Source organism: Protopterus annectens, chromosome 14.part0, assembly GCF_019279795.1.
Source record: "Protopterus annectens isolate FY-2018-M chromosome 14.part0, PAN1.0, whole genome shotgun sequence".
NCBI classification, from domain to species: Eukaryota; Metazoa; Chordata; order Ceratodontiformes; family Protopteridae; genus Protopterus; species Protopterus annectens.
The window spans coordinates 133,609,888-133,637,688 of record NC_056748.1 but is presented as its reverse complement, the minus strand read 5'-3'; the positions used below and the strand labels follow the sequence as shown (position 1 = coordinate 133,637,688).

General features: G+C 42.6%; 1 protein-coding gene across 2 annotated transcripts in view; it reads right to left on the bottom strand.

Moving 5' to 3' along the window:
• Nucleotides 1-27,801, bottom strand: part of VTI1A (vesicle transport through interaction with t-SNAREs 1A) — a 3,369,915-nt gene that overhangs the window by 1,817,540 nt on the left and 1,524,574 nt on the right. The window lies entirely within an intron of this gene.

Here is a 27,801-nt window from a genome sequence, read left to right as displayed (position 1 = left end):
GTGGCTTATCCACTTTGAAATTGTCTGCTTTGAGATAGCCTTTCCTTCTGATCCTGCAGCATATGACACTAGTAATTGCTCAGTTTTTCTTAGAGCTTTAGTCCTGCTCAAGTAGAATCTTAGCTGTCTGTGTACATCCAAGGAATGCAGAATTCTCTCCCCTTTGTTCTGCAGATTTGGATAGCAGATGAATTGTTTGGTTAAGAGCCACACTGGAAACCACCTTAGTCATAAAAGTTGGATATGCCCTCAGAGATACCCTGTCTGGGTAAAATATGATAAAAGGTTCTACAGCCATGAGGGCCTGTAGCTCTGAAACTCTTCTTGCTGAAGTAATTGCTAGTAGCAGAGCTGTCTTCCATGATAAGAACCTTATATCAGCGCTAGCGGCTGGTTCAAATGGAGGGAGGGTGAGCTTTTCCAACACATAATTGAGGTCCCATGCAGGTAATGGTAATCTTTTAGGAGGCCTTAGGTTTTTGGCTCCTCTAAGATACTGCTTTAGTAAAGAATGAGAAAAGATTGGTGGCTCTGTAATGTAATGAGCCGAAATGGCAGAGGCATGGATTTTGATTGATGAGAAAGATAGGCCTTTGTCAAGCAGCTCAGTTAAGTATTGTAATATCTGAGGAATATTTGGTTCTGCTGTATCAGCTCCTTGTGCTCGATTCCAAGCACAGAATCTCTTCCATTTGTCAGCATAAGATTTTCTAGCACTAGGCCTTCTGGCTTCCAAAATGACATCCATCACAGCTTTACTGAGAGGTGTCATTCGTATGATTATATGATCAGCCATGCTGCCAGGTTCAGAGTCTGCAGTTGATTGTGCAGGATCTGACTGTTTCTGCTGGGACAGTAGCTGTGGTCTTTGAGACAAGGTCCAAGCTGGGTATTGAGACAAGTTCCTTAGGATTGGGTATCAGTATTGGCAGGGCCAGTCCGGGGCAATTAATATCATCTTTGGCTTCTCTTGCCTGACTTTTAGGAGAACCTTGGGTAGAAGAGGTAGAGGGAAGGTGTAAACTGACAGGTTTTTCCAACTGAAGGATAGGGCGTCCACTTTCCATGCTTGTCTGTGATAAGTCCTTGTGCAGAATCTTTTCAATTGATAATTTTGAGGAGAGGCAAACAGATCTATGTCTGACAGGTTTTTCCAACTGAAGGATAGGGCATCCACTTTCCATGCTAGTCTGTGATAAGTCCTTGTGCAGAATCTTTTCAACTGATAATTTTGAGGAGAGGCAAATAGATCTATGTCTGGGTTCCTCATTTCTCTGTTATCATGCTGAATACTTGTGGATTTAGTTTCCACTCGTGAGGTACCATAGGGTTTCTGCTTAAATCGTCTGCCAGAGTGTTCTGTTTTCTTGGCAGGAATTGAGCTTGAAGATTTATTTGGTAGGTCAAAGCTGTGTCCCACAGTGCCATGGCTAATCTGCAAAGGGGGTATAAGTGTGTGCCCCCTTGCTTGTTTATATACCACATGACTGTGGTGTTGTCTGTCTTTATCAGTAGTTGTCCTGGATGAAGTAAGTCCTCGAAGGCTGTTAGGGCATTTTGAACAGCTAGCATCTCTTTCTGGTTGATATGTAGATGCATTTGATTTGGTGCCCATATGCCCTGAATGCATCTTCCTGCCATGTGGGCCCCCCAGGCATAATCTGATGCATCTGTTGTTAAGGTCTGGCTGGCAGGGGATAGAGTGAAGGGCCGTCCCATGTTTTGTCGACAGGCCTTTGCCCACCAGAGAAACTCCTGTTGCAGGCAGGGGATGAGAGGAATCATTGTTTCCAGACTGTGCTAATGTTGACTCCATATACTTTTTAGGTACCATTGAAGTTTCCTCATATGCAGTCTTGCACATGGAATTAGTATAATGCAGGATGCCATTTAGCCCAGAGCCTGCAGAATTTGTCTTGCAGAAGACTGGGTTTTTGTTGCCACCAGTTTGAAGCAAGTAGTCAGTTGCCTTTGTTTGTCTGGCGTGAGGTAAGCCATCTGGGCAGTTGTATGCAAGCTTGCACCCAGGAATGTTATCTTTTGAGAGGGTACCAGTTGTGATTTGTTTTCATTTATTGTGTACCCTAGGCATGCTAGACGCCTTTTCCCAAATGCCAGGTGTCATAGAAGAGTGTCTTTGTTCTCTGCTTGAATGAGACAGTCGTCCAAGTAAGGATATATTTGAATACTTCTTTGTCTGCAAAATGCAATTACTGGTGCCAGGCACTTTGTAAAGACCCTAGGCACAGTAGATAAGCCAAAGGGCAGTGCAGAGAATTGGTAATACATTAAGTCAGCCTTGAATCTGAGGTATCTTCTGCACGACTGTCTTATTGGGACATGCAGGTATGCCTCTTTTATGTCTAAAGTCACCAGCCAAGCATTCTTGCTCAGCATGGGCAGAAGCTGCTGCAAGGTGAGCATTTTGAATTTTGGAATGTCCAGGTATGTGTTCAAAATCGATAAATCCAGTATTGGCCTCCAGGCCTTGTTCTTTCTGGGTACCAAGAACAGTCTTGAGTAAAAACCTTGTCCTTTTTCCTGTTCTGGTACTGTCTGAATGACCCCCATCTTCATGAGGGACGTAACCTGTTTCTGTGCCTCTGCCCATTGGTTTTTTGGCAGGTCTGGCCAACCATTTGTCATTGGCAGAGTGTGGAAATGGAATCTGTATCCCTGTGATATGATGTTCAGTACCCACTTGTCCTGGGTTATTAATTGCCAATTTTGAGCAAAAAGTGCTAATTTTCCCCCTATGGGTACTGCCAACAGATAAGTGCTTGGTGTAGGCAGAGGGAAGTCATTGGAATTGCTTTCTGTAGATTTGCGCTTTATCTCCCCCAGATTTGGAGGTGGATGCGCCCCATTGCTTTGACCTGTATGAGTCTTGAGCCTGGTACCTGGAACCCTTAGGGCGTCTGAATTTGCCACTTTGAGCTCGTGTCTGACACAGGAAAGGACCAATTTTTTTGTAGGCCAGTGTCTACTGAATCTAGGTGGCTGCGCTTGTAAGAAATCTTTAACGGTTTGTATAGACTTAGCTTTGTCTTCCATTTTCTTTAAAACCTCTTCTGCCTTAATACCAAACAGAGAATCATGCTGTAAAGGTGCATCTAGCAATTTAGCTTTAACATGATCACGCAAATTTTGTTCCTTTAACCAGGCATGCCTCCTAATCACAGATCCAGTAACTGCGGCTCTGCAAGAGGCCTCTAAAGAATCAAAACCACATTGCAAAGTATGCTTTCCAACTTGTTCAGCTGCATGCAATGTTGTTGTTGTGTCTTTCGGCTTTTCCCGGTTAGGGGTCGCCACAGTGGAACTCCGGTCTGCTAATGATTGGGAGTAGATTTTTACGTGCCGAGTTCCCGGCCCTGATGCACAGCCCTCAACGAAGGTACGCCCATTCACGCACGTCTCCACACAGAAGATGCTCTAGCTGAGAATCGAACAGGACGTCTTACTGTGAGGTGACAATGCTACCGCAGCACCACCACTGCAGTTATTCTGTTCAGCTGCAGCTGCATACAATAATTCCTGCAATTCCTTATTTTCTGCACATTCTGAAATCAACATAATTTTCTGTTTCAGAAATCCCATAACATGTTGTTGGTACTTAAGCATATGAAATTGACAGTTTAAGGCCCTAATTGCCAAGGTTGCAGATGTATAAACCTTTTTTCCCCATCTGTCCAGCACCCTTGAATCTCTGTTGGTGCTTCCCACAAGTAATACAATTATTAACTTTTTCTGACATCGGTAAAAAGCAAGAAAAAAGTTTCCCCAACGGGGTACTTAGCTTTATTGAAGACTTCGGTTCTGAAACTCAAACGCGAATATTTCAGTAGTTGGCCAACCGGCACTTGCGAAATGCTTCTACTTCGGGCACCGCGCGGCAAGAAAGACTAAAGAAAATGGCATCGGCTGCATGTTTTATACCCCTGACGACCTGACATCATGGAAGAGGAGACAGCAACCAACGCAGGACCCAAGACTTTGGAATTCAGACCGACTGAGGGCAACCTGCCAGCAGATTACCCAAATGTAATGACTGCAACAGTGAAACACGAAGAACATCCACTGTTCCCACTGGACAGCAAGCATGTGCCACGCACTGATTCTCAGTTTGGTTCTTCCAGGGCCTGTGCCATTGACTGACATAAGGTCATCTAGGTTACAGTCAGAGCTTTATCCCGCTATACCATGTTAAAGCTATACTATAGCTTAATAAAATCTACCAAAGCCAAGACTGAGGCTAAAATAGCTAGCCAAGCCAAAGATAATTACAAGGCATTTTTTAGTTATATTCTTAATCTCAAAAGCACAATTCAGCAATGTGCCATGCTGATTGTGAATGATGCTACCTACACTGAGGCTGAAGATATAGTGAACCTGCTGGCCTATAAATTTAGCTCTAACGTTACTCCTCTCTCCACTGTCTGTCCCTCAAAATATACAGGCAGCTGGCTCACATCCAGCTATCACAAAAGATCAAGTCCAAAAATGCTATCAAAAGCTAAAAATACTGCATCAATGGGTCCTGACAATATCCCTGGATGCATCTTATACAGCATGAAGAACAATTTAGCCACACCTCTAACAACACTGTTCAATCTCAGCCTCCATACAGGTTTTTATCAAGTGAATGGAGAACAGCTACAGCCATTCTACAGCAAAAGGGAGGACCTTCCAAAGACCCACAGATTTGACCAGCCTCATTTACAAAGCCATGCTAAGACTTATCATCCAACTAATTGATCAGGACATACAGAATCTCAAACAGTGGACGTGTCTCAGTTTGGAATCATTAAGGACAGGTCATACTTACTCAACCTGATGGACTTTTTTGAAAAGGTCACCAAAGTAATGGATGAAGACAAAACAGTGCACACTGCATACCTCGACACTGGCCAAAGCTTTTAACACAATTCCCCACTCAAGCATAGTACAAAAGTTTAATAAACTGGGAATAAACCCTTATGTCACACAGTGGATTGCTAACGGTCTCACAAACAGGATGCAGAAAATCAAAATAGGGGAAGTTACCTCCACATGTAGACCCATCAACAAGTGAAGTCCCCCATGGTCCTGTGCTGTTTGGCATCTACTTTTCTTAAGTAAAAGCCAATACTAAATTGCACTGGATGATTATGATTGCAAGCTAGGAACAGTCATTGAATCCCCAAATGACTTGGCCATCTAACAGGAAGCTTTATCCCACACAAATAACTGGTGCTAAAATCATGGACTGAAACTAAATGCCAAAAATGCATTACTGCGTCCTTTGGGAAGTAATCTACTCCAGGGAACTACCATATTGACAATACACCCCTAGAAGTTGACCCAATTGCTCAGGATTTGGCCAACAAAAGTCCACTGTTGTAATGAAATCCTTATATACTGCAAACCTTATAAAATAATGGATTGTGTCTACATCTACGGATGTCATTCTCCCCCTTTACTCGGCCCTCATTAGGCCAGTCATCGAGTATAATGTTCCCTTTGCATACATCTGTCCAGTCACATGCAACAACTTGAATGCTCAGAGAGATGTCTTACTAAAAGGATACCAGGCCTAAGCAACATGTCCTACATGGAGTGGCTCAAAGTCCTGTCACTATACTCGGTATCCAACAGACTGTTAAGAGATGACCCGTGTCCTCCAAACCAAAACTGATGTCAAACAGCATAGGAAATACTTGGTTTAGGGGTGTAAATATCTTATGCATCATCAACAGAATAATTTGTGGGGGCAGATATATCTCGCAGAGGATACCACTGCTCTGGAACAGACTCGCCATCCACATAAAACAAAGTTCATCCCTGTCCATATTCAAGCAAAACTTTGATCTATGCATGAGAAACAGAATATTTACCCCAGGACTGTCCCCTCTACTACTAATGGAAAGGGGCAGCTCCTAAATGATTTTATCCCATGCAAGGGTCCCCTGAAATTATCTATGGTATGATCCAATTATTCTTTTAAGGGTAATATATAATTGCCAACCACTGGGTGGGTAAAGGCCAGCCTCTAACCAAATGGGATTGGTTAATTCAAGCACAAACAGGGAAACTGGCTATGCTAAAAGGGGCCTGCAGAGGCAGCCAGGCTAATACTTACCTTTGAAACTATGGAAAGTACAGTTGTGTACACTTAACATAAATGTAGATGTTCGAGTGTATTCACTGTTGCAGTCATCACATTTGGGGTTATCTGCTTGCAGTAGCCCTCAGTCAGCCGGATTAACAAAGTCTTGGGTTCTGCGTCAGTTGCTGTCCCTTCTTCTGTGACGTCAGGTCGTCGGGGATATAAAACATGCAGCTGACGCTATTAAATCAGTTTTTCTTGCCCCAGATGTCAGGTGTCCCCCCTAATGGGAAGCAATTAAATCTATAAATATACAAGGTTATACCTCCAACAAAAAAGCAAATACACCAAAAAGCTTTTGAGCATAGCAAAGGAGAGTAGAGGTATAGCCAAAAGAAGTAAGGGGGCTGGAGGGAGGATAACCAGGACTGCAACAGTGAATACATTTGAACATCTACATTTATGGTAAGTGTACACAACTGTACTATGTTCTTCGTGTTTCACTGTTGCAGTCATCACATTTGGGTAGATTCCCAAAGCTAAGGATGGGAGTAGGAATTTAGATAGCATTAGGACCAGCTATAAGGCCCTGCCAGACTGCAGTGGCAAAGCCAGCTCTGGATTTAGAGAAAATTGGCAGATGGTAATGCTTGGTGAAAGTATGTACAGAACTCCAGGTAGCAGCTTCTAGGATGTCCCTGGTAGGGACGTCTCTGAGAAAGGCTGTAGAGGTAGATGCAACCCTGGTTGAGTGGGGTCTGATCCCCTGTGGGATAGGTTTTCCATGGTGCTTGTAGTAGAAATGCATGCAATCACCTATCCATTTGGAAATGGTTTGCTTTGAAATAGCCTTCCCCTCTGCCCCTGCAGTAAATGCCACCAGCAGTTGGTCAGATTTCCTTTGAGGTTTAGTCCTGTCCAAGTAGAATCTAAGTTGTCTGTGCACATCTAAGGAGTGCAGTATCCATTCCCCTTTGTTCTGTGTATTAGGAAAGAAGGTTGGCAAATGAATGGACTGATTAAGGGCCACACTGGATAATACCTTGGGCATGAAGGAGGAATTGGTCCTGAGGGACACCCTGTCCGCATGAAAGATGATAAAAGACTCCACTGCCATGAGGGCCTGTAATTCAGATACCCTTCTTGCTGAAGTGATTGCTAAAAGGAAAGCTGTTTTCCAAGAAAGGAATTTTAACTTTGCAGTAGCAGCTGGCTCGAAAGGAGGAAGAGTGAGTTTCTCCAATACAAAGTTAAGGTCCCAGGCTAGAGTTGGAGCTCTCCTGGGTAGTCATAAATTTTTGGCCCCTCTGAGGAACTGCTTGAGCAGTGGATGACAGAAGAGGGGAGGTTCTGTGTTATAATGACCTGAAATGGCTGAGGCATGAATTTTGATGGAGGAGAAAGACAGGCCCTTGTGAAGCATCTCAGTTAAGTATTGTAAAATCTGAGGTAAATTGGGCACTGCTGTGCTCATCCCTTGAGATTGGTTACAGGCACAGAATCTTTTCCATTTTTCAGCATAAAACTTTCTAGTAGTAGGCCTCCTTGCCTCTAAAATGATATCCATCACTGGTTTACTGAGGGATGGTAAAGGAGAGATTAGGTAATTAGTCAGGCTGCTAGGTTCAGTGTTTGAAGCTGAGGGTGCAGGATCTGGTTCTCCTGCTGAGACAATAGGGTAGGAGTCTGAGGCAGGTGCCATGGGGTCAACAGTGACACACTGCGCAAGAGTGGGTACCAGTGTTGGCATGGCCAGTCCGGTGCAATCAAAATCGTCCTTGGTTTGTCTTGTTTGATCTTTAGTAGTACTTTACAGAGCAGAGGCAGAGGAGGAAAGGCATAAACTGATAGTTTTTTCCAGCTGAAGGACAGAGCATCCACTTTCCAAGCTTGTTTGTGGGGAGTCCTTGTGCAAAATGTGTCCAATTGATAGTTCTGGGGGGAGGCAAACAGGTCTATATCTGGGCTCCCACACTTGCTTGTCAACATGTTGAAAATCTTTGGTTCCAGTTTCCACTCGTGTGGGTCCATGAGGTTTCTGCTTAGTTCATCTGCCAGTGTATTTAGTTTTCCTGGCAGGAATTGAGCTTGTAGATGCACTTGGTAGCTTAGGAGTGTGTTCCCCAATGCCATGGCTAGTCTGCAGAGGGGGTAAGAATGTGGACCCCCCCTGCTTGTTTATGTACCACATAAAAGTGGTGTTGTCTGTCTTTACCATTGATTGTCCTGGAAGAATGTGGTCCTTGAAGGCTGTCAGAGCATTCTGTACAGCTAACAGTTCTTTTTGATTGATATGCAGGTGCATTTGACTTGGGTTCCATTTTACCTGAATGCACTTCCCTGCCAGGTGAGCCCCCCATGCATAGCCTGATGCATCTGTTGTTAGGGTTTGGGTGGCAGGGGGTAGTGTGAATGGTAGTCCCTTGTTTTGGTGGCAGGCCTCTGCCCACCAAAGAAACTCTAGGTGTAGGCAAGGTATGATAGGAATCATTGCTTCTAGATCCTGAGAATGTTGACAGCATAGGTTTTTTAGATACCATTGTAGTTTCCTCATATGCAGTCTTGCATATGGAATTAGAAGAATGCAGGAGGTCATGAACCCCAAGGCTTGTAGTATTTGCCTTGCAGATAGCAAGGTTTTTGTGGCCACTTGTTTGAAGTAGGTTGTCAAATGAATTTGTTTCTCTGGCGTGAGGAAAGCCATCTGGGAAGTTGTATTCAAGCTTGCTGACAGGGTATCAGGTGTGATTTCTTTTTGTTTATGGTGTACCCCAGACAAGTTAGCACCCTTTGTACAAAGGCCAGATGATTCAAAATGTCCTGGCTTTCTGCCTGAATTAGGCAATCAACGAGGTATGGGTATAATTGAATATTTCTTTGCCTGCAAAATGCAATGACTGGAGCTAGGCACTTTGTAAATACCCTGGGCGCAGTAGATAAGCTAACGGGGCAGTGCAGAGAATTCATAGTGCGTGTAGCCTGCTTTGAAGCGTAGATTTCTTCTACAAGATTCCCTGATTGGGATGTGCAGGTATGCTTCCTTTAAATCTAGTGTTGCCAACCAGGTGTCTTTGCCTAGCATAGGGAGCAACTGGTGAAGAGTCAGCATTTTGAATTTGGAATCACCAAAAAGATGTTTAGAGTAGACAGGTCCAGGATAGGATGCCATGAACTGTCTTTTCTGGGTACCAGGAAAAGTCTCGTGTAGAAACCTTGTCCCTTTTCCTCTTCTGGTACAAAGTGAATAGCCCCCATGCTTAAGAGAGAAAGTACTTGCTTTTGGGCCTCTGCCCACTGATTTGGGGGTAGATCTGGCCATCCACTTGGTGTTGGTAACCTGTGGAAGTGAAATCTGTATCCCTGGGACACTATATTTAAAACTCATTTGTCCTGGGTAATGAGTTCCCAGTTCTTTGTATGAAGAGCAATCTTTCCCCCCAAAGGGGCAGTCAGTTGAGAAGTACTTGAAAGTTTTAAAAAGAAGTCACTGAGACAGTTTACCATAGGGGGGAGCTTTATTACTCCCAGATTTGGAAGTGGAGGCCCCCCACTGCTTCGTCCTGTGTGTACCCTGGGATTGAAGCCTGGGAGTTCTGCTGGATCTGGGTTTGGACTGAGAAGGTCTGTAAGAGGCAGGAAAGGACCAATTCTTGGAAGACCAATGCTTACCTTTAACAGTTTGCATAAATTTAGCTTTTTCTTCCATCTTTTTAAGAACTTCTGCCTTGTTGCCAAACAGGGGGACTGGTTTAAGGGAACATCCAGTAATTTCACTTTAACATGATCTGGCAAGGATTGCTCCTTAAGCCAGCATGCCTTTTAAGTACAGACCCAGTAACAGCAGCCCTGCAAGATGCCTCTAGTGAATCAAAACCACATTGCAAAGTATGTTTTCCAACTTGTTCAGCTGAATGCAGTAAATCTTGTAAATCCTTATTTTCAGTACAATCAGGAATCAACATGATTTTCCGTTTAAGCAATCCAATAATATGCTGCTGATACTTTAACATATGAAACTGGCAGTTTAAGGCCCTAATGGCCAAAGTTGCAGAAGTGTATACCTTCTTACCCCATCTATCCAGAGCCCTGGAGTCTCTATCAGATGGGGTAGGATTTTTGGCAGTAGTAGCTTTAATGCCCTTGGGTCCCTGTGAAATGGTCTCAGGATCCGCAGTAGGATTTTTAAAAAGGAACTTGTGAGCATCAGGGACCCTGTAACATCTATCAGGCTTTCTGGGAGCAGGAGGTAAAGAGTCAGGGGCCAAGCTAGATTCCGAAAAGGCATCATCAAGTCTAGTACAGGCGGTATGGCTAAAGGCATGTGCTGGGGCAGTAGTAAGAAATCCCTAAGCCTCTTATTAGAATCAAGAAATCATGACTTTCCCAATGAAAATTCTCCCTGAGAGTATGCAAGGTTTCACCAAAAGAGAAATCCTCTGGGGGAGAAGCAGAGGGAATAGAGTCCTCAGCATCAGAATTCTCATGGGTAGATAAGGGTAAATCCTGGTCATCAGAGGAAACAGAAAATTCAGAATCCTTGTCAGGAGTATCATAAGCAAACTCAGTCCTAGGTCTCTTAGAGGGGGGAAGGCTGGCTTCCCCTGATTAAAGTAATAAGGTCTTCAGCCATTCTTATCATTTGTTTTTTAGGCATAGAGGCCTGACCATGCGGTCTGGGCGCCAGTTTTCTAGGCATGGTTCGAGTGTTAGGCCTAGAAGAAGATGGCGTCGGTTTAATACGTAAGTCAGTAGGGCTGAATACACCCTCAGAAGTCGGTGCCTGCATAGCGGCTCTGAACCCATCCAAGGTAGAGATATCTGTAGGTTCCACAGTTGAAGCATTTTGCGGCATACCGGACTCCAAATGGGTCTCAATAGAGGCCTGCAAATCTGAAGTAGCTGGGATCAGGGGCTGCGAAAGCACCTCACTGAGTACCGGCGAACTGGCGACTGGCTTAGGAGAAGTGTCGTTGGCAGCTTTGGACCTTGGTGGCCTGCCTCTGTCTTTATCTTTGCGTTTTTTTCGGAATGTCGATAGTCGGATGGCTTACCGAAGACATATCAGAATAATTGAACCGAGCACCAAACTATTTAGAAGCAAAAATATTCCGATGATGGATAGTTCATGGTTTAAATAAGGCACAAAACTGACAGCGAGGTACGTCATGGTCAGGGGCTAGGCAAGAAATACAGTACGAATGAAAATCTTTATAAGGTATTTTCTTTCCACTAGTACTTTTACTGACATCGGTTTAGAGCAAGAAAAAGTTTCCCCAACGGGGTACTTCGCTATTAGTTGAAGACTTTGGTTCTGAAACTCGAAAACGAAAATTTCAGGAGTCAGCCGACCGGCACTTGCGAACTGCTTCTGCTTGGGCACCGCACAGCAAGAAAGACTGATGTAATGGCGTCGGCTGCATGTTTTATACCCCTGACAACCTGACCTAACGGAAGAAGGGACAGCAACCGACGCAGGACCCAAGACTTTGTTAATCGGGCCGACTGAGGGCTACTGCAAGCAGGTAACCCCAAATGTGATGAATGCAACAGTGAAACACGAAGAACATCCAAGCTTTGTCGGACGTCTTTTAAACTGCATGACATTGTGACCTTCCTTGTCTTTAGACTGGCTTGTTGCTCAAAAGCATGTTCTAGAATCAGCTCACCTATCCAGCTTATAAATGAATAAATAAGAAAACACATAACAGAAATATTATGTCTGTATGCCAAATTACACTCTCTTTCTACAAATAATACCAAAGATCGTTTCTTCAGTACATAAGCAGATGGCCTGAACTACGAATAAATGACTTAATAATTAAGTTTTAGTCCAGCCTCTTCTAACCAAGAAAACTAAATGTTAAGACATACTTCTATCAGAAAATATTAATTTATACCCAATGCTACAGCAGCTGTGCTGCTTCCATATGAGGAACTGTCATATTCAGACATTTAATTATTTACACTGTGAGAATGATAGCTCATGACGGAGTACTCAGTGGTTTATAAAATCTACAGGAAAAGTGGGAGACAAATGGGTTCTGCAGTACAGGACTACAGACAGTTGCACAGCTTGCTGCTGGTTAGAGCTGTTGCAGGCTCATCCAGAACCTGCTGCAGTTTCCAGTCTGGCACCCCTCAACTTTAAGTTGAAGAGAAAAAGAAAAAAAAAAAAAAAGATCCATTCTGATCTGACTGGTGCTCCTATCCTTAGAAACCAGCCATAACCTCCCATTTCTGGGTCCACCCCAAAAAAAGGTCCATTCCAACATTAGTGCCACCAAGGTCAAAATTATATCACATAACTTGCCCTATATCAACAGCAATCTGCAGAGGTAAAGTGAGGCTGTCAAACAGTGTGCACATGGGAAAAAATTGTATTCAATCTCTTTTACCACAATACTGAGAACTATTGGTATGCATATATACCACAACGGTTTCAAATTTGAGTAAAACCATGAGACCAAAAGTTTCATTTTAGCTTTTTCAAACAGCCAAACCTTGTTTTCCACTCCAAGTTGAAGAGAAAAAAAATACTGTTGCAAGCCACTTACCACAAACACACACAAAGTACCAAGGTGCAAAAGCTGTATCAAAACTCATTTCTGTACTGGCATTTTGAAATGAATACTTGTACTCCACTACCAATCAACTGGCATCTCCTGAATGCACCCCCCCAACCCCTTGAACACAGATCAGCATGGCTACGCCTCTGCTAGTTGTGATATACTTATAGCTGAGGGCACATACACAGAAAAGCACAATGATGTTGATGTGGCAGGAATGTTAAAATGGGGATTTTGCAAACATTACACTGTACAAGTAACTGAGGAACATTGAAAACAAAGACATACTAATTATATAAGGCCATACTAGGCAAGAAAGTATAAACAATAAAAACGACATATTGAAGTTGAAGAAAAAAACTGGACAAAAGCAGCATTAATTATTGACAAAGCTGTAAGTATCACTGAGAGACATTAAGTTATAAAATACCATGGTATACAAGCAAAGACAGAGCACTGTGAAATAAGGACATCATTCTGTGAGCAGTAGAAGCAATTGGGCTGCATAAATATGTTACCAATACAGACATCTCATATGAGCAACAGGAGGCAGCAATTCTGGGTACACTGTGGGTACTAAGAAAAGCAACATTAACAAAGATGTACGCAATAATGATTGGGCCTACACTTGAGGTCCATTCTTTTTTTTTTTTAAACAAGAGACATCCTTATGAATTATCACTTATGACAGGCAATCATATATTTATACAAAGGAATACAAATGATATTGACATATTTTATGTTGCAAATATTATACATCATATATAATCTTCAATACAGTCATTATCAGTCAAACATAGCTCACTCAGTTCCTGCCTTTTCTTAAACCACATTCCTCCTCCAAAACATTGTTCTGCATGCATTTTTCCCATCATTCCAATTTTTTCTATGTAATCTGCTCCTATTCCTTTCTAAAGGTCCCACTTCCAGTTCTTTTATCTCTGCTACTGTATTCACTACTTCTGGTACAGTGGGTTTAGACTTTGATTTCCATTTTCTAGCAACTGCTTTTTTGGTAACCACCAGAATTAAACTCAGAAAGGCCTTATTATATCTAGACAATTCAGATTCTGTATCACGGCTCAAAAAAACATTTCCTTAGTTACACCAATTTGCTCACCCAGTATTTCTGCCAGAGTAGGGAATTTTTAAAGTCTGCCAACTCATTACACTCGTACAAAATATGTTCCCAATTACCTCTTTCTTCCCCATCATGCCTCCAACATTTGAAATCTGAGGAAAATTTTTTTTTGAGTCTACTTGGAGTATGAAAATACCTTTGCAAACACTTCTAAGCAAAGATCCTATACCCTCTAGACTTTGTTGCATATTTGGGAGCCATATATGCATCCTCCCATTGTTTCCTTGCGAATTGTTTATCCAATCACTCTTACCAATCTTTTACAACCTCCTCTGATTGATTCCAATAGTTATCATACAATATTTATATACTCTACTAATTACCCTTTTTAACAGCATGTTTTATTCTAGACTCTACTAAAAATACTACCAGTGCTGGCCTTTCCTTTATGATCCCACTATTCCCTTCTCTTTGTCTATACTCTGATATCAATCCTTGATAAGGAAGCAATCTCTAGTCTGCAGTCCAAATTAATTCATTATTATTTCTATTAACTTTTCCTCTATAATTATTTGCTCCCAATACCTTTGTTCCTTTGTCAGTTTTATCCAAGAAATTCCAGCCTCCTCTTGCCTGTTCTCCATACCCCTAATTGCAGTCATCCCTATTGGCAGGATTTCCTTTCTCCATTCCCCTGTTGGCTTAGTTCTTAGAATACTTTCAGCTATTTTATGAATATAATACTATGTATAGTTACGGTTATTCTCCTTAAGGATCTGGATCCAAAATGCCAGTCTCTCCTTACTTCTTGAGCTTCCCCCCATTTCATCATCATCCCTTTCCACTTTGAATTATAGTTTTCTGCTTGTACTATGTATAGGAGCCTTAACTGTCTAGCTCTGAAATAGCCATTCAAATCAGGTAATCCCAGACCACCTTAAACTATTGGAAGTATCAACTTATCCCACTTGACTCTTGCCCCCTTCCTCTCCCAGACAAAATCCTTCAACTCTTTATTAATTGCCATGTACAACTCCTCCTCTGGTTGATATAAAGATACCTGATCTATGTATAAAACTAAAGGGACCAAAAATACTTTCACTGCTTGTATCTTGCTAAGCATATTCATAAAACACAGCTTCCAGTTTTGCTGTTTTTGTTTAGTCTCTTCCCACATATCCTTAGCTGCCATAACAGAACCATTTTAAATTCATACCCTATTGTGTCCCCATAGATGTGAGTATTGCTGAACCAACTTGTGTGTGGGTACATGGTTTACAGCTACTGCCTTTGTTTTATTTTCATTAATTTTGTATCCTGAAAAGACCTGTAACTCTCTCAGAATATTCCAAAACACTGAAATGTCCTTTTCTAGTTTTATCAGGCAAAAAATAATATAGTCTGTAAATAAATCAAATTTTCTTGATTACCATGCCAATTATATCCTTGAATTTCTGAGTCCCTTATTCTCTTTGCTAATGGCTCTAAATATAATGCAGATAACAATGGAGAAAGAGAACAACCCTACCTGGTTCCTCTGCTGAAACAAAACTTATTAGAGAGGACCCCTCCACTTTAATCTTTTGCCTCTGATCCCTCATATATCTTCCTAATCAACCTTAAAATTTTATCATGGAATGCAAATGCTTCCATTGCCCTTCTCATAAAATCCCAGCTTACCTTGTCAAATGCTTTTTCTCCATCAAGATCCACCAAAAACAGTACTATTTTCTTTCTTACATTCTACTTTCCTCTGGATCATCATCGTTCTGTTAATGATGTCACATGTTTGTCTCCCCTCTACAAAACCACACTACTCCAAGGAATGGTGTCCATTGATGTCATGGTATCAGAAACCACAAACATTTGGAGAAATTTAAATTAAGAATGGAAATACATTCCAATCATCTGTAACAAGCATTGTCAGTAAAATATTTTTTTCTTAGTATAATGTACAGTATTGTCACAGAAGACCACAAAGGAAAGTGCATGCGCACTTGTGTTGAAGGAAGGCTCATAATGATCCAGATAACATCAATTTATGTTCAGTGTTATGGAGGATGCCTACATGACTCCTGAATTACATGTACTTTTGGGAAGGTATTCCGTTAAAGTCCTCGGATGACCACAACTCCACATCAAGCACTCTCATTTGACTCACTATTCTCAAGTACCAATCAACCCAATCACTTTCATTATTTGCAACAGCCTACCTTAGTTCCTTAACTGATTAATGGCACAGAGATTGACAGAAAGTACAGTTGTGTACACTTACCATAAATGTAGATGTTCGAGTGTATTCATTATTGCAGTCATCACATTTGGGTTATCTGCTTGCAGTAGCCCTCAGTCGGCCTGTTTACCAAAGTCTTGGGTCCTGCGTCAGTTGCTGTCTCATCTTCCATGATGTCAGGTCGTCAGGGGTATAAAGCATGCAGCCGGCACCATTACATCAGTTTTTCTTGCCCCAGATGTCAGGTGCCCCGCTAATGGGCAGCAATTAAATACATATATATATATATATATATATATATATATATATATATATATATATATATACAAGGTTATACCTCCAACAAAAAAGCAAATACACCAAAAAGCTTTTAAGCATAGTAAAAAGGGATAGAGGTATAGCCAAAATAAGTCAGTGGGCTGGAGGGAGGGTAACCAGGACTGCAACAGTGAATACACTCAAACATCTACATATATGGTAAGTGTACACAACTGTACTATGTTCTTCGTGTTTCACTGTTGCAGTCATCACATTTGGGTAGCTTCCCAAAGATAAGGATGGGAAGAGGAATTTAGATAGCATTAGGACCAGCTATAAGGCCCTGCAAGACTGCAGTGGTAAAACCAGCTCTAGATTTAGAGAAGATATGTACAGAACTCCAGGTAGCAGCTTCAAGGATGGCACTGGTAGGGACACCTCTGAGAAAGGCTGTAGAGGTAGATGCAGCCCTGGTAGAATGTGGTTTTATCCCCCATGGGATAGGTTTTCCATGGTGCTTATAGCAGAAATGAATGCAATGGCCTATCCATTTAGAAATGGTTTGCTTTGAAATGGCCTTCCCCTCTGCCCCTGCAGCAAATGCCACCAGCAGCAGTTCAAATTTCCTGAGTGGTTTAGTCCTGTCCAAGTAAAATCCAAGTTGTCTGTGAACGTCTAAGGAGTGCAGTATACATTCTCCTTTGTTCTGTGGATTAGAAAAGAAGGTTGGCAAATGAATGGACTGATTAAGAGCCACACTGGATACTACCTTGGGCATGAAGGAGGGATTGCTCCTGAGGGCCACCCTGTCCACATGAAAGATGATGAAAGGCTCCACTGCCATAAGGGCCTGTAATTCAGACACCCTTCTTGCTGAAGTGATGGCTAAAAGGAAGGCTGTTTTCCAAGAAAGGAATTTCAACTCTGCACTTGCAGCTGGCTCAAAAGGAGGCAGAGTGAGTTTTTCCAATACAAAGTTAAGGTCCCAGGCTGGAGTTGGGGCTCTCCTGTGTGGTCTTAAGTTTTTGGCCCCTCTGAGGAACTGCTTGAGCAGTGGATGAGAGAAGAGGGGTGGTTCTGTGTTGTAATGACCTGAAATAGCTGAGGCATGAATTTTGATGGAGGAAAAGGAAAGGCCCTTGTGAAGCATCTCAGTTAAGTATTGAAGAATCTGAGGTAAATTGGGTGCTGCTGTGCTCATCCCCTGAGCTTGGTTCCAGGAACAGAATATTTTCCATTTTTCAGCATAAGAATTTCTAGTACTAGGCCTCCTTGCCTCCAGAATGGCATCCAGCACTTGTTTACTGAGGGATGGTAATGGAGAGCTCAGGTAATTAGCCAGGCTGCCAGGTTCGGGGTTTGAAGCTGAGGGTGCAGAGTCTGGCCTTCCTGCTGGGAGAGCAGGGTAGGGGTCTGAAGCAGGTGCCATGGAGCCAGCAGTGACACACTGTGCAAGATGGGGTACCAGTGTTGGCGTGGCCAGTCTGGTGCAATCAGTAGCATCCTTGGTTTGTCCTGTTTGATCTTTAGTAGTACCTTGGAGAGGAGAGGCAGAGGAGGAAAGGCATAATCTGACAGATTTTTCCAGGTGAAGGACAGGGCATCCACTTTCCAAGCTTGTTTGTGGGGAGTCCTTGTGCAGAATTTGTCCAATTGCTAGTTCTGGGGGGAGGCAAACAGGTCTATATCTGAGAACCCCCATTTGTTTATCAGCATGTTGAATGTCTTTGGTTCCAGTTTCCACTCGTATGGGTCCATGAGATTTCTGCTTAGTTCATCTGCCAGTGCATTTAGCTTTCCTGGCAGGAATTTAGTCTGTAGGTGCACTTGGTAGCTCAAGGCTGTGTTCCACAGAGCCATGGTTAGTCTGCAGAGAGGGTATGAGTGGGTTCCTCCCTGCTTGTTTATGTACCACATAGCAGCGGTGTTGTCCATCTTTACCATTAATTGTCCTGGAAGAATGTGGTCCTTGAGGGCTGTCAGAGCATTCAGTCCAGCTAACATTTCAGTGATATGCAGGTGCATTTGACTTGGGTTCCATTTGCCCTGAATGCACTTCCCTGCCAAGTGAGCCCCCCATGCATAGTCTTAGGGTTTGGGCGGCAGGGGGCAGAGTGAATGGAAGTCCCTTGTTTTGGTGGCAGGCCTCTACCCACCAAAGGAACTCTAACTGTAGGCAAGGTATGATAGGAATCATTGCTTCTAGATCCTGAGAAAGTTGACACCACAGGCTTTTTAGATACCATTGTTTCCTCATATGCAGTCTTGCATATGGAATTAGGAGAATGCAGGAGGCCATGAACCCAAAGGCTTGCAGTATTTGTCTTGCAGATAACAGGGTTTTTGTGGCCATTAGTTTGAAGTAAGCTGTCAAATGAACTTGTTTCTCTGGCGTGAGGAAAGCCATCTGGGAAGTTGTGTTAAAGCTTGCTCCCAGGAATATAACCTGTTGACAGGGTACCAGATGTGATTTCTTTTAGTTTATGGTGCACCCCAGACAAGTTAGCACCTTTTGTACAATGCCAGATGATTCAAAAGTATGTCCTGGCTTTCTGCCTGAATTAGACAATCGTCCAGGTATGGGTATATTTGAATATTTCTTTGCTGCAAAATGCAATGACTGGAGATAGGCACTTTGTGAATACCCTGGGCGCAGTAGATAATCCAAAGGGCAGTGCAGAGAACTGATAGTGCATGTAGCCTGCTTTGAAGCGTAGGTATCTTCTACAAGATTCCCTGTTTGGGATGTGCAGGTAGGCTTCCTTTAAATCCAGTGTTGCCAACCAGGCATCCTTGCCTAGCATAGGAAGCAACTGGTGAAGAGTTAGCATCATGAATTTTGGGATCACCAAAAAATTGTTTAGGATAGAGAGATACATGACAGGACGCCAGGAGTTGTCTTTTCTGGGCACCAGGAAAAGTCTTGAGTAGAAACCTTGTCCCCTTTTCCTCTTCTGGGACAGTTTGAATAGCCCTTATACTTAAGAAAGAGAGAACTTGCATTTGAGCCTCTGCCCACTGATTTGGGGGTAGATCTGGCCAACCGTTTGGGGTTGGTAAAGTGTGGAAGTGAAATCTGTATCCTTGGGAAACTATATTTAAAACCCATTTGTCCTGGGTAATAAGTTCCCAGTTCTTTGTCTGCAGAGCAATCTTTCCCACTAAAGAAGCAGTCAGTTGAGAAGGGCTTGGAAGTTTTAAAATTAAGTCATTGAGACAGTTTACCATAGAGGGGAGTCTTACTACTCCCTGCTTTGGAAGTGGGAGCCCCCACTGCTAAGTCCTGTGCGTACCTTGGGACTGAAGCCTGGGTGTTCTGCTGGTCCTGGGTTTGGACTCAGAAGGCCTGGAAGAGGCAGGAAAGGACCAATTCTTAGAGCGCCAATGTCTACTAAATCATGGAGGCTGTACTTGCAGGAAATCTTTAACCATTTGCATAGATTTAGCTTTTTCCTCCATCTTTTTGAGCACGTCTTCTGCTTTGTTGCCAAACAGGCGGTCCTGGTTTAAGGGAGAATCCAGCAATTTAGCTTTAAAATGATCTGGCAAAGATTGCTCCTTAAGCCAAGCATGCCTTCTAAGTACAGACCCAGTGACAGCAGCCCTGCAGGATGCCTCTAGTGAATCAAAACCACATTGCAAAGTATGTTTTCCAACTTGTTCAGCAGAATGCATTAAATCCTGTAAATACTTATTTTCCACACAGTCAGGAATCAACATGATTTTCTGTTTAAACAATCCAATAATATGCTGCTGATACTTTAACATATGAAACTGGCAGTTTAAGGTCCTAATGGCCAAAGCTGCAGAAGTGTACACCTTCTTACCCTATCTATCCAGCGCCCTGGAATCTCTATCAGAGGGGGGTAGAATATTTGGCAGAAGTAGCCTTAATGCCCTTGGGTCCCTGTGAAATGGTCTCAGGATCTGCAGAAGGATTTTTAAAGAGGAACTTGTGAGAGTCAGGGACCCTGTAATATCTATCTGGTTTTCTGGGAGCAGGAAGTAAGGAGTCTGGGGCCAAGCTAGATTCCGGAAAGACATCATCAACAATGTCCAGTACAGGGGGGATAGCTAAAGGCCTGTGTTGAGGCAAGAGTAAGAAATCCCTAAGCCTCTTTTTAGAATCAGAGTAATCCCGGCTTTCCCAGAGAAAATGCTCCCTAAGAGTATGCAAGGTTTCACCAAAAGAGAGATCCTCTGGAGGGGAAGCAAAGGGAACAGAGTCTTCTGCATCAAAATCTTCATAAGTAGATAAGGGTAAATCCTGGTCATCAGAGGAAACAGAAATTTCGGAATCCTGATCAGAAGAATCATAAGAAAAGTCAGTCCTAGGTCTCTTAGAGAGGGAAGGTTGGTTTCCCCTGATTAACGTAATAAGGTATTCAGCCATTCTTATCATTTGTTTTTTAGGCACAGAGGCCTGACCATGTGGATGGATCGAGTTTTAGGCCTTGAAGAAGAAGATGGCATCAGTTTAATATGCAAGTCAGTAGGCCTGAATACACCCTCAGAAGCCGGTGCCTGCACAGCGGCTCCGGACCCATCCAAGGCAGAGACATCCACAGATTCCACAGTTGAAGCATCTCGCGGCATACCAGACTCCGAATGGGTCTCAGTAGAGGCCTGCAAATCTGAAGTAGCGGGTATCAGGGGCTGCGAAAGTGCCTCACTGAGTACCAGTGAACTGGTGACTAGCTTAGGAGAAGCATCGCCGGCAGCTTTGGACCTAGGCGGCCTGTCTCTGTCTTTATCTTTGTGTTTTTTCAGAATGTCGGTAGTCGGGTAGCTTAGCGAAGCCATATCTGGGTAATTGATCTGAGTACCAAAATATTTAGAAGAGTAAATATACTGACGACGAATAGTTTGTTGTTTAAATAAGGCACAAAACCGACAGTGAGGTATGTTGTGGTCAGGGCCTAGTCAAGGAATACAGTACGAATGAAAATCTTTATGAGGTATTTGCTTTCCACAAAAATACAATTATTGACTTTTACTGACATCGGTTTAGAGCAAGAAAAAGTTTCCCCAATGGGGTACTTAGCTTTAGTTGAAGACTTCGGTTCTGAAACTCGAAAACGAAAATTTCAGGAGTCGGCCGACTGGCACTTGCAAACTGCTTCTGCTTCGGGCACCGCACAGCAAGAAAAACTGATGTAATGGCTTCAGCTGCATTCTTTATACCCCTGACGTCATGCAAGATGAGACAGTAACCGACGCAGGACCCAAGACTTCGATAATTAGGCCGACTGAGGGCTACTGCAAGCAGATAACCCTAAATGTGATGACTGCAACAGTGAAACACGAAAAACATCTACTGATTTCACTGCCTTGGGCATGAATCTACAAGAAGCTTTCTTCCATATTAAGGAGAAGCTACCTGGATTAGAAACTGTGAAAAAAAGTGGTTTAACAATAAATCAAGAGTACATTTTTAACAGCACAAAGTTAAGAGAGTTGGCCCAAATGGTAACAGTCTCAGAAGGCACCAAGAAAAGTTTATGTACTTATCTGGAAGTGATCTGGAGAAAACGATTGAAAGCGGGTGATGCAGACCAGCAGCAGCAGCAGGAGACAAAGTCAGGTTGCTAAACTGGGTGACAACACTTCTGCTGACGGGCTAAGGAGCATCCCTTTCTTTAGGATGTTTTGCAATATCTGTCTCCATCAAGGTCTCCAAGAGGTAGAATGCAGATGTCACCAGATGAATCCCTGAGTTCAGTAGGCTAATTTCCTTTCAGAAACCACAGTGGTGGCTCATAAGCTGACCTCATTGGTTTCAAACAAGGGTGAAATTGTCCTCTTTCACCTCACATTTGGGTCACATGTGAAACCTCTAAAAAAATTAATAGTCTGGAAGTCACACTGACTTATAAAATTAAACACATTTATTATTTTTAAAAGCACAAAAGCATGGATTAGAAAAAATATACATATATATACACACACATATACTGTGTGTATGGAAACAAAGGCTGAACTAAGGACTATTATACATTGCGTTAATCTGCAATTGGCAAAAACCAAGCAAACAGTAAATTGATTGAAGATAAATAATCACCAGTTCTCCACTTCTGCAGTTATTGCTGGTACCGTATGGGCTGTTTTAAATGGTACAGTGTGTGTGTGTGTGTGTGTGTGTGGTAATATACATATCTTTTTGTCTGTTTTTAAAAGATGTGCCTTCTATTGCCCTTAAAAAGTACCCACTGGTACCTCAGACAGTTCTGTCTGTTTTGGCTGCTCAGTAAAGGAAGGGATCTTTTCCAATGCATGTGCACAAATGGAGATGCAGTAAACAAAGTCATATGTCAGAATATGCGCTAGTGAACAGCAGTCTCAGCATCCAAAACAGATTACTCTATACCTATAGAAAGTAATGCACAAATGCATAAATGTAGTCTCACAGTACATTTGGTGGGCCCAAGAACCAAGGAAGCTGGCCAGGTAAAGAAAGAAGTTAGTAGCAAGTAATGGCTCAACCATTCTGAGGAGAAGAATTTGGTGGAAATTTCAGGCAGGAGAACCACCTGGCTGTAGGAAGCATGGTGCAGCTCAGATGCAACAGATGTTCACAGAGACACTACATGTGCCAAGCAGTGTCCATGCATGCTGTCTGCAGCACAGGTATGTGGAAGCCCACAACAACATACACCAACACAGCAGATATTGCTTAATGCTCATCAGAAAAAAGGTGATGACTGCATTAGTCCCCTCTCTTAGTTACATAACTGGGGAGTCCATTGAGACATACCCCCTTGCTTATGTGCCATGCCTCACTTAAGCATTATCTGTCATTGTACTGAGTCCCTCACTGAAGAAATATCTAGAAGGATTTCAGTGGCAGATGGATAGCTAACATCTCTTCTACATTTACATCCTTCTTCCCTTGTGATAGAGGTCAACTCCCTGCACTTCCAAGTTTTGAAAGTAGGCTTCCCAAACTTAAAGTGAAGAAGTCTGTGTAGTCAAATTCCAGTTTGAGATATGCGGCAGGAAAAGGTGACATAGGTTAAAGGACAGCTGTCGGCTTGTGTTCGGATCATTATTAAATTTAAATGGTTCAGCTTCTTGATGTTATCTTAGCGATGCACTTATGGAGTGAAGGTAAACGGTTTTAAGAGGGGCAGGAATGTTCTAAGGTGTGGATGCCAATGCCCCAGATTGTAAGTGTTTGGATTAAATCTACAGTATTTATTCTGTGGAGTCCCATAAATGAGTGGCTCTGTCGCCAGTGAAGAAACAAATATTTTCAAGGTCTGAACTGTACCCCACTGGCTGGATATAGGGTGGCAGGGTTTCAGTATGTCATGATGTGGGCGACTTCATGGGAGATACAGTTGGAGTTGGAGATCTTAGTAGTAATAACTACACTGTGGACAGCATGGAAGGAGTAATAACTACACTGTGGACAGCATTGAAGGAGTAATCTATAGGGCAACTGCAGCTGTTAAAAGAAGTCTGGTCAGATATAAGGAATTGCCTCCAGTATAACCTCCCCTAGGCAGTACTGTTGGTGTCTTCAAGGGACGTAATAACTCCTTATGGTGTAGTTGTGGAACCTATGCTGAGGGATGTTTGTAAAGGACTTAAGTATTAAGCATACAACTTATGCCCTAATTGGAGCCAGCTGAACTTACAGGGATGAAAACTAAAAAGGAAGGCCAATGATAGGTAAGAAGAGGGTGATAAAGATGGTATACACATGGCTGGATAAGAAACTCTGACTTACTCTCATTTTTTGAAACAGAAGACTCCCAACTGAAGTGAATGACTGCTATAATGAAGGGTCAGTTTCATGGACCTTAAGTAAGGATATGAAATGGTTTAATGAGGAAGTAGGTAATAACAGTCATGAGGAACTGGGAGGCTTAACCTCACACTGTTTTACCACCTGAGGGTTGAGAAATTCCAACATAAATTTTTTTCTTGATCCCCAAAAAGATGGGAATGTACAGGATTTATTCTTCTGCGGTATTGAGAAAAATGCATTATTTCATCTTGACTTTTACTAGAACATGTTTATTGATTGAGTGAGTTTTAACAAGGTTGCTTCCAGACTCACCAAGGACTTTCCTGGTATGCTGACCTCTATTTTTTGGACTATCTGAGTCAGTTTACATTAAGATACATACTATATGCATCGCCCACATTTATGGGTTCAGATGAGGTTGCAGAACACTTAGGAGTCTGGGAGAGGAAGGAGTTCTACCAGCACACAGTACTGCTAAATGTCCAACAGCTCAGTAGACTGCGCACTTAGCCTATGAACTGTTGTGTTTTGTGGTAAAGTTCACAGGTCATATGGGATCCCCTGGAATGAAGCACGGGGGGAGGTATCTCCATCCCAATATGATTCCATGAAGGATAACAGACTGGTTGTGATAAATCAGCTTACAGCAAATGCTGTTTGCATGGTGAAGGACTCCTTTTTAGGAAAAGCACTTCTACAGAGGGATACTGTTATGCAGGCCATAATGCCTAACATGGTGGATGCTACTGGGGAAATAGCATCCTGCCGAAGCTGGAGTGTTGTGGGACAATGCTACAGGCTCCCACCTTAGGGCATTATTCTGCTTAGATAATAGACTGTTAACTGTTTCATATTTTCTTTTTAATAACTACATACATTTTTATATGTTGATGAAAAATAGTTTCTCCGTCTAATGTTTCAATGCTGCTGTAGCATATGTTGGAAGTATTTTACATCCAAAATAGACACAAATTTAATGTCAACACACACGTGCAAAAAGTTATGCAGAAGCAGACAGACTAACACAGATATGCACAGAAACACACATTTGCTCACAGACATATATAGTGACAAGCACTGTCCCCACAGTTGCAAACCGGACACTCCTGACAGTGATTGATATTCTCACTCCAACTGTTGAATCAATAAAAAAGGGTCTGTGGCAATGGATATGAACTTTCCTACTGTCTCTTTTACCAGTTTGGTGAATATGGGCATCATGAGGCAAAGAAGAAATTGCCTCATGTTTACTGACAATCAGTTAATTCTCAAACAAACTGATACGATATGTGAGAAATGTACTTGCACAATGTCACTGGAGGCAAAGCTCTCACATAAAAGTATTCCTAATGTCAATAAGGTTGTCAGCAGTACACATGTTGCACCCACCACTCAATTCAAAGCAGACATATCAACCAACATATGCTGAGGCAATTAAATGTAACCTTCTTAAACCACAAAGACCTCCTAGACAAAGTACAAACAACAAATATCCTCAGCAGCCCCAACTGAGATCTTTCAAACAACACCCACATCAACACATAGGGCTACATCTCATGGAGCCTCTACCTCTAAAGCCCATAAGGCAAGCCACCACACAATCTAACATTCTAGTCAATGGAGACTCCATTGTGAGACACACTGATATCTCTCTCACCAGGCTGAGTAAGGAGAAAGTTATAGTCAGTTGCTTATCAGGGGCTAGGATCCACCACATTACGCATGCACTCAGGTCACTGGATCACAATTACCAATATGACTCAGTCATAGTCCATGTGGGAGTAAATGACCTGAGACGCACCTCCCTAGACTATATGAAGAGAGACATCAAGGAGCTCTCGGCATGTCTGTCTCAAGCTCGTATGAGCCTAGCATTGAGCAGCATTTTGCCTTCTCCAAGCATGATGCCACAGTACGAACAAAAGATGACTGACTTTAATAACTGGCTTAGTTCTCTAAGGGGGGTGCAATATTTGTCAACATGGAAGGAGATGGTCAACAGACCACAATTCTCTGCCAGGGATGGTCTGCACTTCTCCCATCAAGCTTTCGAATATTAGCTACGACACTGCCTTCCCCCATAGTGCCTTTTTTAGGCAATGCCAAACAGAAAGTACTTCTGGCACAGCAAATCAAAACCAAGGAAAATCTAAAGGTATTACTGTTCAATGCTAGGAGTCTAAACACAAACCTAAACTCCCTAGAAGCTCTCTTTACCCTAGAGAATGCTGATGTCTGTGTGGTCACTGAGACATGGTTTAAAGCCACGGACAGCATAACAACAGTGCAGGGTTATAATGCCTTCCACACATTTAGTCCAGCTACTTCACAGGCAGGGACTAAAGATGGAGGTGTCTCTATTTACATCAAAAATAAATATACTTCAAGGATGGTCAGACAGGACAATACACTTGAGCTACTCCATGTTCAAATCACCATAGGCAAAATCCAATACCACTTCCTTGCAAGCTATAGGTCCACCTCCATTACCCAGGAAACCCATACCAAGTATTTAAACATATTAGAAACACTAAACATCCAACCCAATACCATATTTGTGGGTGACTTTAATTAACCCTCTCTTAACTGGGAATCCTATATGACACCAAACGTACATGCACAGAGATTCCTGGATTTTGTAAACATAAACTTCCTGGACCAGATAGTCAATACACCAACCAGGGGTGCAAACTACTGGATCTAGTCCTCACTAATGTGGGAGAATGCTGCACACCCCCTAGTGTAATTCCTTCCCTGGTAAGGTCAGACCACAAAATGGTTTACTCTGAAGTAAAATCCTGGAACCTCAGCTAAACCTGGAATATCCGGGAACTATTCTAAGGCTAATCTCCTGCTATTAAGTGAGAATCTGGCAAAATGTCAAGCCCCCATAAACCCTAAGAACACGGCTGCCTATGCAGAACTGTTCACAAAAACCCTGTACAAGCATGTTAATAGCTGCATAGAGGCAGCTGTACCCAACTGGAAGAAGTACAGAACTAACTAAAAAAAACAAGCCACTGTGGTGGAATCACAAAATCAATTGGCTGTATAACAGGAGGAAGAAAATCATGGCAAAAATTAGGAGGTGCAGCACCCAGCAAGATAAAAGCACTCGCATCAAACTAAACAAACTCAGAGAACAAATCAAGTTTACCAAAGCCAAATTTGAGATAGGTTTGGCCTCTCAGGCCAAAGACAACCACAAAGCATTCTTTAGCTATGTCCTCAACCTCAAAGGCAATGCAGAGCTCATTGTAAATTGAGTCACCTACACTAATCCAGAAGATATAGCAAAACTTCTGGCTGATAAATTCATCTCCAACTTTACCCCTCTCTCCCCCTTAACCTTCCCTCCAGAAATATCATCAAATATAACTCTCCCTACTACCACTAGGGAACAGGTCCTTAATGCTCTCTCTAAGACCAAGAACACTGCATGAAATGGGCCCACACAATATCCCAGGCTGCCTTCTAAATAGCATGAAACATGACCTATCAGGGCCTCTGGAACTACTAATTAACTGTAGCCTCCAAACAGACGTCATGTCACATGAATAGAGAAAGGCAACAGTCATCAGGCCATCTACAGACCCATAAGTCTCACTAGTTTTATATGTAAAGCCATGGAAAGAATTATCATGGAAATGATCAACAGAGATATAGTAAACCTCCAGACACTGGACCCAACCCAGTTTGGTTTCGTCAAGGGCAGATCATGCCTACTCAACCTGGTGGACTTCTTTGAGAAGGTCACCAAAGCAATGGCTGAGGGTAAAAATCATTCACACTGCCTACCTTGACTTGGCCACGGCATTTGAT